A 19,633-nucleotide genomic window follows, 5' to 3' on the forward strand; every position below is an offset into this window, starting at 1 on the left:
TTAGATCACTGTAGTATTCAGGCCGCTGAACCCGAATTTAATGTAATTAAATAATTATTCGAAGGTAATTAGAGATTTTTTAAATAATTATTAATATACCAAAGTTTAATTTAAAATCGAATGAACATTTTATACTTTTAATAATATAATATGTATACTTTTAATACTTTATTTTTTATGCAATTAAATATTAAGTATACTAATATTATTATAAATAGTGTATCAATTAAATCAATTAAGAATAGTGCTTCGGAGTTTTGATATTTATGATAACTTCAAATTATTAACAAAAAGGATAAAATATTTCAATTTAATACAATTTTTAAGGAAAAAAAAAAGTTAAAAAAGCATTATTTGTATATTATTATTCTATCACAATACAATAAGAATAATTATTGAAATTTGGAACAATTATAAAATTACTTCAGAGTCCTTTTAATCATTTTGTTTCGTATTATTAAAGTGTTTTAGTATTCAAATTAGTTGTCATATATTTATTATTTTTTTAAAAGATGTCTAATTTCATTCGAATAAATAGCTAATTATATTAAATTTTAGACTAGCGGCCCGAATTGAATTGGTTGTTTAATTCATATAATCACTAATGGGATGCTTTTTTCCGGTGCTGTTTTTCCAATGCTTTTTTTTTCTGGTGTTTTTTACCGGTGCTTTTTTCGCTGTTTCTTTTTCCGCTTACCATCTTTCAATTTCAGTGTTTCACAAATATACGACTTTAGTTAAGCAGACAAATATCGAGCTTTTTTTTTAAAATTTTTTTTTCCTAACACAAATTTTATTTCGATCACATTATCTTTTCGTTTCTCCCCAAGTAAATATTTTTGCGATCACATCACATACATTTTAATGTCTTACGAAACATACATTGTTTCGATGTCACATGTATCAATCACATATTTCGGTTTTCTTACGAAACACATGCATATCTCTACAGTCACAGATAAATCACATATTTTTTTAGTTTTCTTACGAAACACACACATGCCTCTACTATCACATATCTTTTGATTTTCTTACGAAACACGTATACAATCTGATATAAACCACATATCTTTTGGTTCTCTTACGAAACCTTGGCCAAGTACGAAACACATACTATCTTTTACAATCACATATCTTTTAGTTTTCTTATGAAACTCATCACATATCTTTTGGTTTTCTCAAGAAACACATACATGTCTCTACAATCACATAGAAACCAAATATCTTTTGGTTTTCTTACGAAACACATACACATCTCTACAATCACATATCTTTTGGTTCTATTATGATACACGTATCTCCACAATAACGTACAAATCGCATATCTAATTGTTTTCTCACGAAACACATATATATCCCCACAATCACATATAAATCACATATTTTTTGGTTCTCTTACGAAACACATACTATCTTTTACAATCACATACGTACAATCATTTAGTTTTCTTATGAAACACATATGTATCTGTACAATCACATATCTTTTGGTTTCCAAACGAAACACGCACATGTCTCTACAATCTCATATAAATCACTTAATTTTTGGTTTTATTACATATTAACCAGATATATTTTGCTTTCTTTTCATTATTTATATGAATTGTCTCGTAGAGAAAATAAAATATTAACAAAATCTCAGTTGAATACAAATTATGCATTATTGTTCTGAAGACTTTATATTTATAAATTATCTAATCTATTTGTGTTTTAATTTATTTTTTCGTTGTGTGCATCATTCGTTTATTATAGTAAACATCATGCGTCAGTAAATCATTACTAACACATTAGTTCTTTTTGTGGAACAATTTTGAAATTGCAGTATAATCTTGCAGATATTGTTTTTAAGTAAATATTTTGCACTTCTCAATTGTATGAATGACAACAAGTATCTAATGGTTAGTTGCTGATGTTTTCAACTCCATCTCGGAAGCAGTTTTTAAAATAGACAAAAAGAAGAAGTGTTGAATTTATTTAATTATTTATTAGTCGATTTATTTGCATTCAACGAATTTTTTTTTTTTTTGAAACCTCACATAATCTTAGATCACTGTNTTTTTTTATTTTTTTTTTTTTTTTTTTCATACTCTGCATTTTATGTTCGTAAACTATATGAATTTTTCTTTTTCGACTGGAATTTTTTTAAATAAATATTTCAATTTATTTCACGACATTTGAAATTAATGTACAAAATACTTTCAGAAAACATTTTCGCGTTACCCTGGTTATATCCAAAATTGACATTTTAGATGCTGTTATTGGTTATTTCGGACATGTTTGTTACTGTTAGAGAATGAAAATTACAACCTGGGAATTAACTGTGTTAAACGAAATTCATAAAATTTTCACATAACCCCGGTGAATCGCATATTTAATATTAGTTTAAAAATTGTTGTAATTTAATTGCGTTTTGAATTTAATGATTGTTAAAAACTTTCGATTTCTGAATCGAAATTTGACCCTTTTCACCTTTATAAAAACCAGTTGAAATTTCTGAAAAATTGAAAACTTTCAGCCGGATATCCGCACTGCTAATATCTTGCATTTTCGCGTAGGAAAAAAAAAATTCTCGAAACTTTTGACCTTCCTTTTTGACGGCCAATGTCACCTACCTTCTTTTAGACGGAAACCAGAAAATATATCAGCTGTCTTTTTTCATAATCTTTTCTAGCATTAAATCCTTTCTGCGCGGCGGAAACTGGGGTCCACTTTCCCTTTTTTTATTCTTTTTCTTTCGCTTGGAACACTTTCTCCTTTGAATGTCCTTGAGTATATACCCCTTCTCAAACCCCTTCAATTTCCTTACCTTTATTTTTTGAAGTTATTCCCCTCCGTTCTTATATTCCTTCCATATCTTCCGGTTTAATCCCTTCGTACTTCTATTTCATTAAGTCGGCTGGGTTGTCCAAAGCAATTTTTTTTTTCTAATAGACTGAATTTGCTTGTTAAAGAGATGAGCAATTCAATCCCCCTTTTTTTGCACAGGTTCAATTGACGTTCCCTCTTATGTTCAAAATATCAGGTGTTGGAAGTTTGTTAGTTAAAGCGGTTTCCGTTCGCGTGCTGACAGCGTGATCGTCTGCTTTTCTGAACACGGCAGTCGTGTGCGGGTTTACGTTATCGTTTGCTTTCGTCTGAAGTGTTTCATTTTATTTATTGAAATTATTATAGTTCTACGATTTTATAGTTGTGTTAATATAGCTCAACATTATTTCAATTAACATGCTTTCTTTAAAATATCAAAATTTAGTGTTCTAGCCTACTATCCTTCTTTTCCCGATAGTTTTTTGGTGTGTTATTTATTACGTCTGTCTAAGAAATTTACTGTTTGTAAACTGTAATGAGTGTGGTGTAAATGTCACGTGTTAATTATATACCTATTTGGATTACGTCTATTGTGATGTCATAGTCTTGCTATAAAGTAAGTTAATTTTGCATAAGATTTCTTTTTTGTTTTATGCTAATATTCTTTTTCCCTTAGTTTTAAGAAACTAAAAGTTGTAGTTTCTGTTTATATATTTCATGTTGCTTGCGTATTAGAAGCGAGATCGTTTGCTTTTTTGAACTCCATAACAGCGTGCAGGCTTATGTCTTTGTTTGCTTTTTATGATTTGTTCCATTTTGTTCATGAAAAAGGTTCTTGTTCTAAGATATGCATTTAATATTGCGTTTTCAATTTTATCACGTTTTCTTTTGCAATCTCAATATTTTTATACGCTAACTTACTATATTTATGAGACTTTCACCAATAATTTATTTTGTATTATTTCTGTTTGGCTAAAAAATAAATCGTTTACAGAACTCTTGCGAGCTTTGAGAATACTTGATGTAAATGTCATGTGTTTATTATATAACAATTTGGATTACGAGTAATTGTATGAAGTGATCATATACTGATATGTCTTATTCTCTTTATTAAAGTAAGTTAATGTTTATGATTCATTTTATTACATTAAGTTAATATTTAGCAATCCTTTTCAGGTTAACACCTTTTCTTTACAATTTCAACATTTAGTATTCTAACTTACTATCTGGTCTCTACTGATGGTTTATTTGCATTATTTTTCACGTCGTCTTAAGGAATCAACTATTTATAGAAATATTGTATGTTTCGAAAAAAATGTGATGTAAATATATCACGTATTTATTACATACCTATTTCGATAACTAGCCTTTAATTGAAATGGTCACATATTGAGATGTCCTATTCTACCTATCAAAGTAAGTTAATGTTGTATCAGATTATATTTTATAAGTTAAGTTAATATTCTTTGGTAATACTTATTTTCATATCCAACACGTTTTCTTTACTATATCGACATTCAGTACTCAAACCCAGCAGTTTCCAAATGGTGTTAAGCGGAACCCTAGGGTTCCGTGGAAGAGTGAAAGGGGTTCTGCGAGTTAGAACTTTCTATAACCAGTGATGAATTTCGAAACCTCTGATTATGTTTAGATTCAACCTATAATTCGTAATTTATTTAATCTTTCGGTTGCCTTTACGAAATTAATTCAGAAAAATGCAAATAACATAGAAATGGCATTTTTTTAAAAAGAAAATATAATATTTTTAACAATAATATATTGAACAAATTTTGATAAGAACAAGCATTTATGAAATATTGCATTAGTATCTCCTATCAAATCAAAATAAAATAACTAAATTCGTTCCTGAAGAAATATGTTTTCTTAATAACCATTTTCAACGTATACAACAGTTCTTGTTTAGTTTTCATTCCGAAGTAAACCATAATTCGGCTTATTTTATTTATTTACAACTTATGTATTTACAGCAAAAGCAAATTCATAACTAGACAAGATACAGCAGAGGGACTGCAAATTCAACAGTCGGACATAAAACATAATTTGAGATTATGAATGATATAACGATAAAAAGAAATCTTTATTCCTCGAATTAAATATTTAAAAAATAGTCTTTTATAGGTTAATGCGTTTAGAATTACCTTAACAAACGTCATTTATAGAGTCGGAATTCCACCGAAAGAAGTTAGATCATCTAGGGTTCCGTTGCCGAAAAAAATTGGGAACCGCAGCTCTAACCTACTATTTGACTTTCACCGATGTTTTATTTTTATTTATTTATTTATTTTTTAAACGTCGTTTTAAGAAATCAACTATTTATAGAAATGTTGTAAGTTTCGGGGAAAAATGTGTTGTAAATATCACGTATTAATAATAAGTTATGCTATTAGATGACAACGAATGATGTGATTCTTTCTATTTAACTAAACTAATTTTGTATAAGGTTTCTTTTGTTGTGTCAATATTTCTTTTGTAATTTATTGGTTTTATGAATTATGGTAGTCGTAGTTTTCGTTTATTTATTCAATGTAGTACTAATAATAAATGAATGAGTAATGGTAATAAATGAAATTTAAACAAAGCGTGATTTAGGCCTAGCATGTGTTTAATAGAGGGAAAAAATGGGAAGAGGGGCTTATAAATTGTAATATCTATTGGGTTTACTTACATGTAATATGAGGGAATTTGAAAGCATTAAAATTTAAAGCAATTAAAATTTTTTAAAAAAAATTTCAATACTCAAAACTTTCCGATTAAAAAAGAACTCAATATTCTTTTTAACGTATAAATTTATGTTTTGTTGCAGAATTAAATATATTAATAAAATAATTGATTATGTAAGAAATTTTCTTTAAAAATATGTTTTTTAATAAAACATTCTTCGGAGATTTAGCATAAAAGCAAGATCCGTTATAGTTTTAAATACAGTGTAGCAGGGTTTAAAGTTGTTTGTGTCAATGAATAAGGAATTATTTAGCATATTTATTTGTTATTTACAAATCTCGTTGAATTAGGCTTATTTATGCAGATGATGATAAAATATTAAGTTTTATTTGGAATATAATTTTACACTAATCTTTAATCAAACACATTAAAGAAAATATTTTTAAAAACGAACCACACTGAATGACTTTTCATATAATGATCGGATCTTCACGTTTTAGGACTCAATCTTGAAGGGTCGAAGGGGGGGGGACCTCAAATAGGCTAATTGATTAGTACAGATGATATTTTAAGCTTAGAAATCAGACGCGAAAACTTATTCACTTTCTTATTTTAGTTTCATATGAAATGTTAAAATTATTATTACATAGGAATGGTTCTAGCTTTCATATTTGACAGCATTTGATTACAATAATTAGTATGGTATTTGTAGTTGTGAGTTTGGTAAGTGCTTTGTAGTATTGTAGATGTTTAGTATGTTAATTGCTAATTTAGTGGTATTAATTAATACAATTTGATTATGATTTTTTTAAAAGCTCTATAAGTAGTTATAATAGTTCGTTGTAGTATGCATATTTACGTAAACTATTGAACTTCAGTTATTTTAACTTCTAACGAAATTTATTTTTCTTTTTGAAAAAATTGTTGAATAACCTTGAAATTAGTACTATTACTTACGGTTTAGGTTTTAAGGCTTTTAGTTTTTTTTCCTCTGTGAAAGAAACTTGTCCCCTCTTGTTCGAAATCTGTAGAATTATTCAAAAATTAATATATGTGTTTTAAATTTACCACGTGAACAATAAATTTGTTTCGAATAACTATCTTTTCTTCTTCGGAGGGATGTTTAATTATACGAATGCGTTATGAATGCATTAATACCCAAAATATTCGATGACATAAAAATGACACTGTTTTTGGAAACGCCCATATGTACAGTTACGATAACTCATTATTTGATCTAAATTATCAACATATATGTGTGGATCTTAGTGTTATCTTATCTGTTAATGTGTCTGTCATGAAATAAGAAAAGGAAAGATAAAATCCAGCTAGAATTGTTTACCATTCATGAGTTGTTTACAAGAAATGAATTTTTTTATCTCTGACTCTTGTAACTGAATGATTTATCATACTGGCTTAAACTTCCTGGATTTGATTATTATCTAACAACTTTTACACTCTTGATGGTCAAAGAATTTTTAAAATTTAATTTTCTAATTTTCTGTTCTCTTTTAAACTTATGTTTTTGTTAGTAAAGTTTTCGAAAAAATAATTTCTGTATCATGGTAATCATCAAATTTAAATGTCTCGACTAGTAATTCAAAGGGTGTGAAATTCGAATGTCATAACTCGAAAAACAATTGTAACTAACTAATGATAACGGGTTTGACCGCGCGGAAGTACTTTGATTTCAATTTGAACTTTTTTTTCTTCAAGATCCGCGATATTGTCTAAGTTCTCTATGAGTTGAAGTTTAGTCATAATTCAAAATCTGTCCGGCAGCCATTAAATCACCAAAAGTATGAGTTCGGGACCTTTCAGCTTAAGCAGGCAGCAGAAATATTAAAATTATTTTCACCTCTGTCGTGAGATTAGGCAGAAAACTCATCCCAATGCTACAGTAGGTGCTGTACTACTTCCTCACTCACCTCTCGAGTCACATTAATGGTAAAACATTTATGCTATCGCTCGAAAGAAGCTAACTCCGCCACCAATAATCGGTATAGCAGTATGAGCACTATATACTTACATTTCTACAGCTATTTTAGAAAGGATCAAAAATAAATCTTAATAATTACTTCGTTCCGAAGTTTTTATTTCTTTAAAAATACAAAATTATTCTAAAAAATTCCTTCACGTTTAACTAAGTATTCAACACTACTTAAACTATCCAGCGAACAAACAGCATTGTATAAAAAAGACAGAAAATTAGAATAGGAAATTTTAAAGATTCTTTGAACGTCAATATTCCGGTAATTAAAAACCAAATTATTTGGTATTTACACAATTCATTGGTTAATTTTTCCGTCCATAGGCTAACGATTTACCGGAAATTCTGTTTTCCTAAACTATCGTTCTTATTATCACACATTTAGTAGAACATACGAAACTGAAAAGTAAATTTAACCGAATTAATGGTTTTTATGCCAAGCTCTAAGGTATCATGATAAAATTACCAAATTTTATATTAAAACTATATTCTATTGTTAATTTTGCCAAAATTATTACCCAAGAGTAATAAAATTGAAAATCCGATAAAAATTGCCTAGCTTTTTGATGCTCCCATAGAGCCAGAAACACTGTAAATTTTATCTCATTTTATTAGTTTTGACAACAATTTTTTTCAGTGTACAAGCTAGGTATTAAGGAAAAGATTTTTTTTATGACTATGAGAAGGAAATGAAAAGAAAAACAAATGTATATCGATTGTAAACAGCTGATTGTAAACACACTGTAATGATAATCTTTTTACATTTCAATTTAAATATTTGGTTTCAATGAGTAACATGAGAATATAAAACAAGCTAGAATTATTAGTATTATCACAAGGAAATCAGGTAGTTTAAAGTAGTACTAATAAACCACTGTACCAACGATATTAATCATATTACAATGGTTTCTAAGTACTCCCTTGATAGTTTATTAGTTGCATTAGTAAACAGTTGTAATATGATTATTTACATTAATCATTTTACATTGTTGTTTTAGTAGAACTAAATAATTGTAATATTATTTTTTGCTATTATTTACTAGTAGTTCTAAGAAATCATTATGAAATGTTTATGTGTAATAATGTGATGTTTTTTATTAACTCATTAATTCCTGACCTCAAAATAAGGTTTATTTATGAAAAGCACTAGTGCGAAAAAAGTGGTTGCTCATAATTTTTTTACATCAAGTGGATGTTTGTTCTGTTACTTACCACTTTAGCTTTTAAAAAAACACTATGCTTTTCAATCTAAATATAAATATTTATATTTTTCATACATTGCGGTAGATAGAATCAGCTTATTTTTGCAAAATAAATATTAATAGCATGGTACCACTCTTTTCTTTATTAAAACTGTCCCAATAAAAGGACGGTAGACCCAAATGGGAGAAAATTTCTTTTCTTCAAATCTTTCACGATAAAAAGGTGCCATTCAGAATAAAACTAATATTTTTTGTAAAGTTTCATCTCGATAAAAGAAAACCGCCGGAGACTGACTAAGTTTGAAAAAAAAAAAAAAAAAGCATGATTTTTCTCTAAGAATTGCACATTTTTTGCAATCAGAAACACAAATCTGAAGTTATTTTATAGGTAAAGCTCTTAACTTTATCTTTTGCAATTGAAACTTGTTTGTAAAACGAATAGTTTAGTACGAATAGTTGTTAAACGAATAATATAAGTGTTTTGATAATCGTCCCAGTGAAATCAATTTTTTAAAGTATGTTGAAAAAATTTGGGCATTTTATTAACTACCGAGAATGGCTCAAGCAAAATAGATAGTTAAGATTTTTTCGCCTTGTCGGTAAAAAATATTGGAGGTAGACAAAAAGAAGTGAATAAAGTCGGATTAAATTGAATTTTCCAATGTATTACCTCTTTCGTAAATGAATCTATTAGAAAGCACATGGATTTAGTTTGATGAAGAAAATCTAATGTGATTGATAAAAATGAAATGAATTATTTCGATTTATTAATTATTCCTTTTGTATTTGAAAAATATAATCTTATTCGCTTGTCTCATATGAAGACAAAAGGCAGTAGTAATAATTTCTGTCGATGTAACTTTGGAGAAAGGGTTACAGTTATGTTAGAGTCTTCTTGTCTTATCTTAATTTTTTTTTCTTTTAACCGTCGTTGAGCAGCGGACACAATTTTGGGTTTGTTATGTATCATGTTAATTTTCAACTCTGTATCCTTGTAATTTCGAACTCAATCCAGAAGACAAGCGAATTCCTTTATTAAGTATTGGGAGAAATTTACCTTTGTGGACTTTTTGATGGAACTAACCCACATTTGCGTTAAATGGAGAGAAAAACCATGAAAACTTCCCTCGGTTAGCCTTCTCTAACCCATGATCCGTCTACCACTGAGGATATTTTACATCAGTACTGTGGTCGGTACCAGAGTTGGCCGTTGATTACAGTAATCGATTACAACTGTAATTGATTACAGATAATTACAGCTATGTAATCAATTACTNAAAAAAAAAAAAAAAAAAAAAAAAAAAACATGATTTTTCTCTAAGAATTGCACATTTTTTGCAATCAGAAACCCAAATCTAAAGTTATTTTATAGGTAAAGCTCTTAACTTTATCTTTTGCAAATGAAACTTGTTTGTAAAACGAATAGTTTAGTACGAATATGTGTGAAACGAATAATATAAGTGTTTTTTGATAATAGTCCCAGTGAAATAAACTTTTTAAAGTATGTTGAAAAAATTTAGGCATTCGATTAACTACCGAAAATGGATCAATTTAAATAGATAGTTAAGATTTTTTTTGCCTTATCGGTAAAAAATATTGGAGGTAGACAAAAAGAAGTGAATAAAGTCAGATTAAATTGAATTTTCCATGTATTACCTCTTTCGTAAATGGATCTATTAGAAACTCTAGCACATGGATTTAGTTTGATTAAGAAAATCTAATGTGGTTGATAAAAATGAAATGAATTATTTTGATTTATTAATTATTCCTTTTGTATTTGAAAAATATAATCTTATTCGTTTGTCTCATATGAAGACAAAAGGCAGTAGTAATAATTTCTGTCGATGTAACTTTGGAGAAAGGGTTACTGTTATGTTAGTGTCTTCTTGTCTTATCTTAATTTTTTTTCTTTTAACCGTCGTTGAGCAGCGGACACAATTTTGGGTTTGTTATGTATCATGTTAATTTTCAACTCTGTATCCTTGTAATTTCGAACTCAATCCAGAAGACAAGCGAATTCCTTTATTAAGTATTGGGAGAAATTTACCTTTGTGGACTTTTTGATGGAACTAACCCACATTTGCGTTAAATGGAGAGAAAAACCATGAAAACTTCCCTCGGTTAGCCTGACGTAAGGGGACTCTAACCCATGATCCGTCTACCACTGAGGATTTTTTACGTCATTACTGTGGTCGGTGCGAGTCGAGTGCGAAGTTCGTGTCTATCAGCCATCGCTGGGATTTGAACCCAGTTCACCTCATTGGAAGGCGAACGTTCTTATCTACTAAGCCATCACGGTTCTGTCTTGTCTAATTGGCGAATATCTTCTCTCTGTGTAATATTTTGATAAATAATGTTTAAAAAAAAGGTGAAGTTTGGAATTTTTCATGAAATGATCAGCCATAAGCGTAAAAATGGAATTTAAAAGCTTTATCGTGATTGTTTAAATATTTATTGTTTAAACGCTTATTTGTTTCGAAATATAAATTTTTAAAAAATCAAAAATAGAAAAGAATAAAATGATACAATATCTCTTTTAGTCATCATTTCTTATTCCATGCATCTGTTTCAACGATTGAAAAAAGTTGAGAAAAAAACTGAGGGCAAATATCGTAGAATAAACTCAAATAGTACATTGCTATAAAAACTGTATATTCTGTTACTTTATAATTTTATTCTACTATATCAAACACAATAACAACAACGCTCATACGATCCAGTATTTATACAAAAAATTTTTATATTTTTTTCATGGTTGATCAGTCTTTTACTTTATACAAAAAATATCTCTTTTTAACTTAAATTTAAAATAAAGCTCTATTTTCTCTTAAAGATATTTTTGAAAAATGCGTTTTCTAACAAAAGTTAAAATTGCTTCAGCTTCAAGTGTGATTTTAAAAGAGAAAGATAATATTTGTCTTATTATGTATGCGACTCATCAAATTATTGTAAACAATTTAACATCTAAAGAGACAAGTTTTTCACATTTAATTCTACATCAAACGCTAAGTAAAATTGGGAACATAAGAATAGCAAAAAAAGCTCACTATCTTTTCTTTTTCATCCTTTTTTATTGGAGGAAACAAACATATCTCCAAAGCAGTGGTCGGAAAAGCTGCATTATTTTTGAAGTTTACTAAAACTACAACTACTTTGTTACAAATGTTGTTGACTACAAACTACTATTTTTTAAAATGCAGTGACTACAAACTACTTTAGAATTTAGTAACTACTTCACACTACTCTAAGGAGACGAACTTACATTAAATGTAAGAGAATAATTTAAAAAAAAAATATTTATTCATGCTTACATGAGCCAGTTTGTTATTCCAAAACATTATTTTTTTTTTGTATTTATTCATCTCAACTTCAACTTTTTATGCCTTTTTCGACAGCGAATATTTAATTTAAGAAATGCGAAATTATCAAATACTAGAAATTTTTTAATTGTTTAATGCTCTTTTATTTCCTCTAAGAAATAAAGTGCGTCGAAAATACGTTCTCTTCCTTTGAAATAACATCAATGTTTCACAGGTGTACATTCTCATGTGAAAGCGTGACCAAAATGATTCATTATCTATTTTTTGTATTGGCTAGTTTAAATATTAGTTATACGTAATGCCTGTTAACGGTCAGCTGCAGCCAAAGGGTCATTTTCATTTCATCCATTGACGGATTCACTGAGATTTGTACCCATCAAATACGAAAAATTAGTTACGTTAGAGTCGTGTTTCTTTACTAAACTAATGCTGAAAGTAGGGGACAGGAATAGCTATGAACTACTGTTTTTTTTTGTTTTTTTTTTTGTATCGCACTACGCACTACACTACTTCTTTTTAAAAAAAGTAGCACACTACACTACAAACTATGAAAAAAAGTAGCGACTACAGTAATTTAACTACTTGTAGTATATTACTTCTGACCACTGCCCCAAATGAAAAATAGCATCGATCTTTTAAGTCTTTACTAGTGGAGGAACGTCCAAAGCATAATTATTCCAAATCCTATCGAAGATTGAGGAGTCACTAAGAGATTTTCTGTTAAGCTTTAATGTTTGCTTGAGGTAGTACAAATCTGACATTTCTGAAATACGCAATTGCGTACAGGAGACAAAATCGAAGCAATGTAAATACTACTTGAACTAGTGCTGACAGTTGGTGAAGTGCTTGCGTTTTGTTCGAGCAATTTTTATACTTTTCGTGTTCTCAACAAATTTTAATTTTGATATCAATTTTTGATTTAAAAATAGTATCAAGTATAAGAACTTTAACTTGAAATTTTCTGAGATTTAAGGTAACGCTACGTAAAGTCAACAGAAATCAGTAAAAAAAAAACTGATACGTTAAGTTGGTCAAATGGAAAAATAATGACATCGAAGATCTTGCTATGCAATTATATCTAGAGGCGATTGCAAAACCTGAAATATATTTTTCTAAAGGAAACTAAAAAGGATTCTAATATTTGTGCTTGACATTTATAAAATTTGTCACACCAAACAAAATATTCTTCAGAGATCAAAACAAAATATCTTTCAGGTGTTCATCTATGCTAAGTGAATGGCAAAACTCCTCAACTTTCAAGAAAATTTTGTTTTCATATATTAATTTCCTGAGATAGGCCTTTAGAAGTATCTGTTTTTTTTTTCTTCTTTTTTTTTAATGACAATCGATATAAAAGTTTAGATTAATGCTCTAAATGAGGCGTTAGCTTCCAAAACCAAATGGTGTTAAAACCAAAAACCCGACTGTTCCCCGAGGCCCCATAATGAAAAATAAAATAAAACAATGATGCTTTTTGACTTATTGTTTTTAAATTAAATTTTGTTCTTAATGTTTGTTTAATTCTATTTTAATACTTTGATTGGATTTCATATTTTCTTATCTTGATTATCTGCAATGCACAATCTTGTTTGGAAATTAATATTTTGTTATTTTTCATTATCTGGAATTTATTGACATTTTTAAGAAGTTTCTGGTCCTGTTGCCGTAATGGTTAGTCTTTTTATTTCATTATATTAATTTTTATTTCAGTCTTTGAATTTTTGAGGTATTGCATTATTGTCTTATTTTATTAGCCTCGAGGCACTGTCGGTTTTTGGTTTTACCACCGACAGCAGAAAGGCTTCAGTATATTCCCCTCATGAAGTGCTGTTTTTCCCAACATGCGTATCTAAAAATTTCATTTTGATTGTAATTAAATTCTCACATTTTTAATTTAAAGTGCCAAATAGCATAGTTTTTACTATGAATTATGATACTTAGATGCTTCACTTTAAATAGTGATTTATATTTGTAAAAATTTCTCTTTTCTTTTATGTATGATAACGTATATAGTATACATTAGATATAGTATTCCTTGGATATAGTATATCATAGATAATGTATTTCTTCTATGCATGATAGCGTACATTGAAAATGAGTCATAAAGCATTGGGAAATATGATAGCTAAATATGCCAAATCATGATGAAGATAGTTCAAAATTTGATTTAGGACGTCAAAGCGTTTAAATCAAAATCACATTAAAATTGTTTAATTATCAGTTTTTTTTTATTTTGGTGAATTAATTTAAAATTTTGTGGATAGCTTTTCTTAAAAAAAATTTTATTTTTGTTTTTAAACATTATTAGTTAATCAATACATTGTGTTCGTTTGTTGAGTCTCGAAGGAAGACATCTTTGTTTTGAAAGCTCGAATCATGTCTTACCTTTTCTCCTGAAAACAGTTGGAAGCTAATGAAGTTATTCCATTATTAAGTATCTAATATCATAATATGAGCTGTACTTATTACGACAGTAATTTAACCATGACTAACGTGAATAATATTTTCACCTAGAGAAATGGAATAATACTTTTATTTTAATTTTTAAACACATAACATTTGGTGTTAGGTGATTCAGCTATTTTCCCGATATAAACACACTTCTTTAAAATCTTTTGTCATCAAAAACAGTAAGGTTATAAAGTGTTTTAAAAGAACGTTATTTGAGATCTAAGTTTTTAAAAAAAAAAAAAATTAAAAAAAAAAATTAAAAAAAACTTGTGATCACTTTGTATACGTAACTTTGTCTGCACACATGAATCTTTTGGGTTTTATCTGCAATGAAACAATATTCAAAAGTCTTAAAAAAAACATCGAATATTTAATGTAATAAAATTATAACATAAAAAAAACAACGTTGAAAACGTCATTGAAGAACATCAATTCTTCCGAGAAAAAGAATACAAGGTTTAAATAAAAATTATAACAAATTAAAACTTAGCGTGAACTAAAAAATTGGTCTTGAAGCATAAAATACATTAAATTCAATGAAAAAATTCAAAATCTTGCATTAAAAAAGCTATAACATTAATTAAGAAAGCTAATTAACATTAAATTCTATTTAAGGGAAAGAAACTATGGCCTATCGTTAAAGTAAAAAGCACCAATTAAACACGCGAATGTAAAATACGCCGTTAGATGTAAAAGAGCTAAAAACATCTTTTTTTTCTTTTAATATATATATATATATTATTCTATTCTTAAAAGTTTCCTTAAAAAAAAATCTTTAAAACGAACAAGCAAGATATTTTTCAATTTTCTTAATTAAGTTAAAATTTGAAATTAGTACATGAAATTTACCAAAATTTTTTTTCATAGGAATCTAAAATTTTTTTTTCATAATTAATAATTCAGCTTTTTACCACTGACGGATGAAACTTGTTGTTAAAAGAGTACCATTTTAAGTAAATCAGCTTATATTATAAATTCCTTTCAAATTTTATTATTGTCATAAAGTTTCATTACACGCTGAGAAAAAAAATGGGATCGAGACTACCAGAACATGGTAAAATTTACCGTTTTTCTGGTTCTTTGGGAACACTTAAAAGCTTGGTAATATAAACCAAAGCGCTTTAGTGATGATTTTGATAAAATCATCAGTAAAATATGGTTTTATGATATGTGATTAAATTTGGTAATTTTATCATGATACCTATATAAAAGACATCTATTCAGTCAATTTTTTTTTCAGTTTTGTATTTTTTACTAAATGTGTGATAATAAGAATTATAATTTTGAAAACCGGAATATTCGGTGAACTGTAACCATACGAACAGAATAATTACTAAATGAAAGGTTGAAATACTTTATATTTTCATTTCATTAACAAGAGTTTTTATTTATTTTTCAATAGAAGTGTTATTACTATATAAAGTACAGTAATTTTTCCAGAATTTTTTCTCTCCTTGCAATGGCTTGTTGGATTTTACTTGTATAGCTTTGTTTCGTTAACTTACAAGCATCAGATTATGAAAAACTTATATTTTAAAATTCTTATGTACTTCTTTTCTGATTAAATGAGATTTTGGTAAAATAACTATATTAATATAGAGCAAATTATACTAAGTATTATTTAGATTATATGCATTTAAGATTTATAAAACACATAAATTATCTTGTTTCCCAACAAAATCGTTGATAAAACGGCACTATTTCATAAGTACAAAGTAATAAATTTATATTAATTTATTTAAGTGATTTATAAGAAATATAAAAATACTTTGAAAAAAATTAATGTTAAAAACATTTAACCTTTTTTGCACCATATAAAATTGTATTTGTTTTTAATTTGAACTATTATTTTAATAATGATCACTAAGCATGTATCGGTTTTATTTAGTTTCTTTCATTGTGTCTAGTTTTTCTATTTCTTCTAGTTTCTTCCGGGTTTTTTTATCCCTTTTTTTCAGTGCCCTGGACGAAATCGTTCAAATCAATTAAACCTTTCAATTAATTTTAAGCATTTTTATTTTTTCAAATTATTATTTTATTTGTGCTTAGGAGCAGCAAAAAATAATGGTCTGATTTTTAAACATTCTTCCCTAGGTGTTTTTACATAATGATACATGTACACTCATTAATTGTCTACATTTTCGCATACAGGATAAAAAAAATATATTAAGCTTTCGCTTACGGCTTGTACAACATGTGGACCACATGTGATAGTACAACATAGTATACCCTAAGCAAAGGGTTAAAATTGGCTGTTGTGGTTCTTATTCTTAACTGTTCATGTATTATGTATATTCTTGTAAACTCTAAATTTATATTTGGTATAACAATTATGGTAAACGTTTCTTCGCTGGTTGCTCTTCAATGTTGAAGTTTGTGTTGGCAAATTTTTTACAAAACACAAAATTTGTCAAGACGGACTTTACTAGTTGTGTCACTAGTTAAAATATGGAAGTTGCTTTTCTGGAAGTTGCTCCATAATGTTGAACACTGAGAAAGAAAAGTATGCCCAAAACTATCATAATATTCTATTGTAATAAAGTTTACCGTAATAATAAAATAAAGTTTACCGTGTTTCTGGCCTTATGGGAAGACAAAAAAATCTCGGTAATATTTACTGAACCGCTTTGGTAATATTTTTGGTAAAATAAAAGATAAAATCTGGTTTTAAAATGTGGGATAAAATTTGGTAAATGTGGTGAAATTTAGTAATTTTACAATAATCCCTTAGGAGTATGGCGTAAAAGCCATTTATACTGTTAAATTTATTTTTCAGTTTTGTATCTTTTATAAAACTAAGCACTATAATTTTGAAAACCAGAATTTCCGGTAAAAACTGTTACTATATGAACGGAAAAATTGACAATTGATTATTTTAAATACCGTATATCTTAGTTTATAATATCAGGATTATAAATTTTTTTATTTTATTTTAGTAGAAATGTCATTACTATGCTGTACGGTAATTTTACTAGAATTTTTTTTCTCTGCGAAACATATACTGAATATGTATCTTGCACATATACTATAAAAAATGTGTTGAAATTGGTTCATATGGATTTGATTTCAAAGCACTATATTAAGAATGCAAGGAGGCACGTGAAGGAGGGGCCTATTCAATTATTTGTTTTGAAATTGGCTGGTTTCTCTACAAGCCATAACTTGAATTTCGTTAAATTCAACGTAAATTTTGGAATTTTGAGCTTGGAAGGAGGCAAACATATTTGGTTCGACTAAATTGTATTGAACAGAAATTAAAATAATAATTTAACTGAAATTCTCTAATTGGAAATTACTTTCATGTTAAAAGAGTTGGTCTTCAGATAATTGACTTACCGAAAGATTATTTTGGAAATCACTTTAAGACTCACTTGAAAATCTCAAGACTCATTATATTGAATGTTGTGGCTCAGAAGTTATGGAATTTTTGTAATTTTAAAATAAATAACGAAATGATATGATAATATATGCTACTTGCATAACATGATAGTATGTTACTGAAATATCAATTGCTGATGGTTAAAATATATCATTATGAAATATTCAAACAATGTCTGACTGCTTTAAATTTTGATTAAAAAACCGAAACCCGAGACTAAAAGTAATCAATGCAAACTAACTACATAGTGAAGACTGAGGCCTTTTTTTTTTCAGTACCGGAGGATTACTTTCCTTCTTTCTTGATTTAGTAGAAAACACAGCCTGCAAAAACTTTTTCATAGTCGAAAGAGAAAAAAAATAATCATGAAAATCAATTAGAAGCTTTTTAGTGTATGGTCACAGGCGAAGACACACTAACGCTTAACAACGAGCATTTTTTCGAAATCTTGATCAAAAGCGGCATTTGGTGAATAAAGGAGAGATGGCTGGTTTTGCATCTCACCTTGATTTGGCCGGTTTCGCAGCATAAAGTGAACGCTTAAAATTGATCGAATTTGCCATGGTTTCTTTTATTCAAACGCTTTAAAAAATTTGTTTAGAACTCAAATTCATTTCCCAACTTTTTGGAGAAATCCGAGTGTGCATCTGAAAGACGCATAGGTCAAAGTTTACTTTTCTAGTACGTTATTCCAAATTGCCTCATGTGTTAAAGTGAAGGTTTTGTTAAAGTATAAAGTAAACTCCGTAGTGTTATGCTATACCTTAAAAAGGTCTACATTTAAAAGAATCATTAGAAATATGTTTGCATTGACTTAATTTTGAGACTATTAATTAATTTTAAGGCTGCATTTAATTTGAAGTCAAATTTTATAAACTATTGTTGTAAAATAGTTAATTATCTGAAAAATATCTTGATATACTGTAAAAAATAAATACTTAATTATCACGATTTTTTCTTCGTTTTTAACGAAACCATTTTCTGGTATATGCTCCGAGCAACGATGGTTATTTTATCAAATTGACGAAATAACAATCTTTACTTCTTCGAGAAAACGAATTTCGACACAATTAACGAAAAAATATTTCATCATTCTATTTTTTTCCAAAATAAATAAGCTTGTCAATAATCCTTTAACGAGGGCACCATATGGTCGGTACGACAGATACATAAATTACACCATGTGGGATTCGAACCCCGGATCTTTCTGGTACAAGGTCAACTCTTTGACCACCAAGCAAGCAGCCAGTTTTTTTTTCGAAAGTCTAGTATTTATTTCAGTTTAGTCATTCTAATTAACAATCTGATACAATGACGTTTCGTGTCGAAGAAATATTTTCTTCATACATTTGAGAGTTCACGTTTCGTCACTCCCGTGATTTCGTAACGGAATGATTTTCAAAATTAACGAAATATTGCTCACGGATTGCTGAATCGTCAAAAATGAGAGTTTTATTTCTGAGATCTTATAACCTATCTTAATTTGGTTAAAAATACCAGTTTGACTCATGTCAATTTTTTTTTGTTTTTAACCTTGTCAGTCATGTCAAAAACTTAGAACCGTATTTATGTATTGGTGTACATATTATTCTCATTTTTAATAGCATATTGCACGTAGTGTAATATGCTACTAATATAATACTAATATTATGCTACTAATATATACTACGTGCAATTACTACTACGTATTTGTCATTTAAATACTACTTTTTTATGATTTATATTTTAGAAAGAAAATATCTTAGAATCAAAAACTTTCAGTACATGAATATACTAATAAAATTAGTTTACTTATAAAATTAAA

General features: G+C 28.1%; 1 long non-coding RNA gene across 1 annotated transcript in view; it reads right to left on the bottom strand.

Annotated features, from left to right (window-relative positions):
• Positions 1–19,633, bottom strand: part of LOC122269820 (uncharacterized) — a 61,681-nt gene that overhangs the window by 33,652 nt on the left and 8,396 nt on the right. The gene's annotated exons all lie outside the window — the stretch shown is intronic.

This window comes from Parasteatoda tepidariorum, chromosome 3 (assembly GCF_043381705.1).
Source record: "Parasteatoda tepidariorum isolate YZ-2023 chromosome 3, CAS_Ptep_4.0, whole genome shotgun sequence".
Classification (NCBI taxonomy): domain Eukaryota; kingdom Metazoa; phylum Arthropoda; class Arachnida; order Araneae; family Theridiidae; genus Parasteatoda; species Parasteatoda tepidariorum.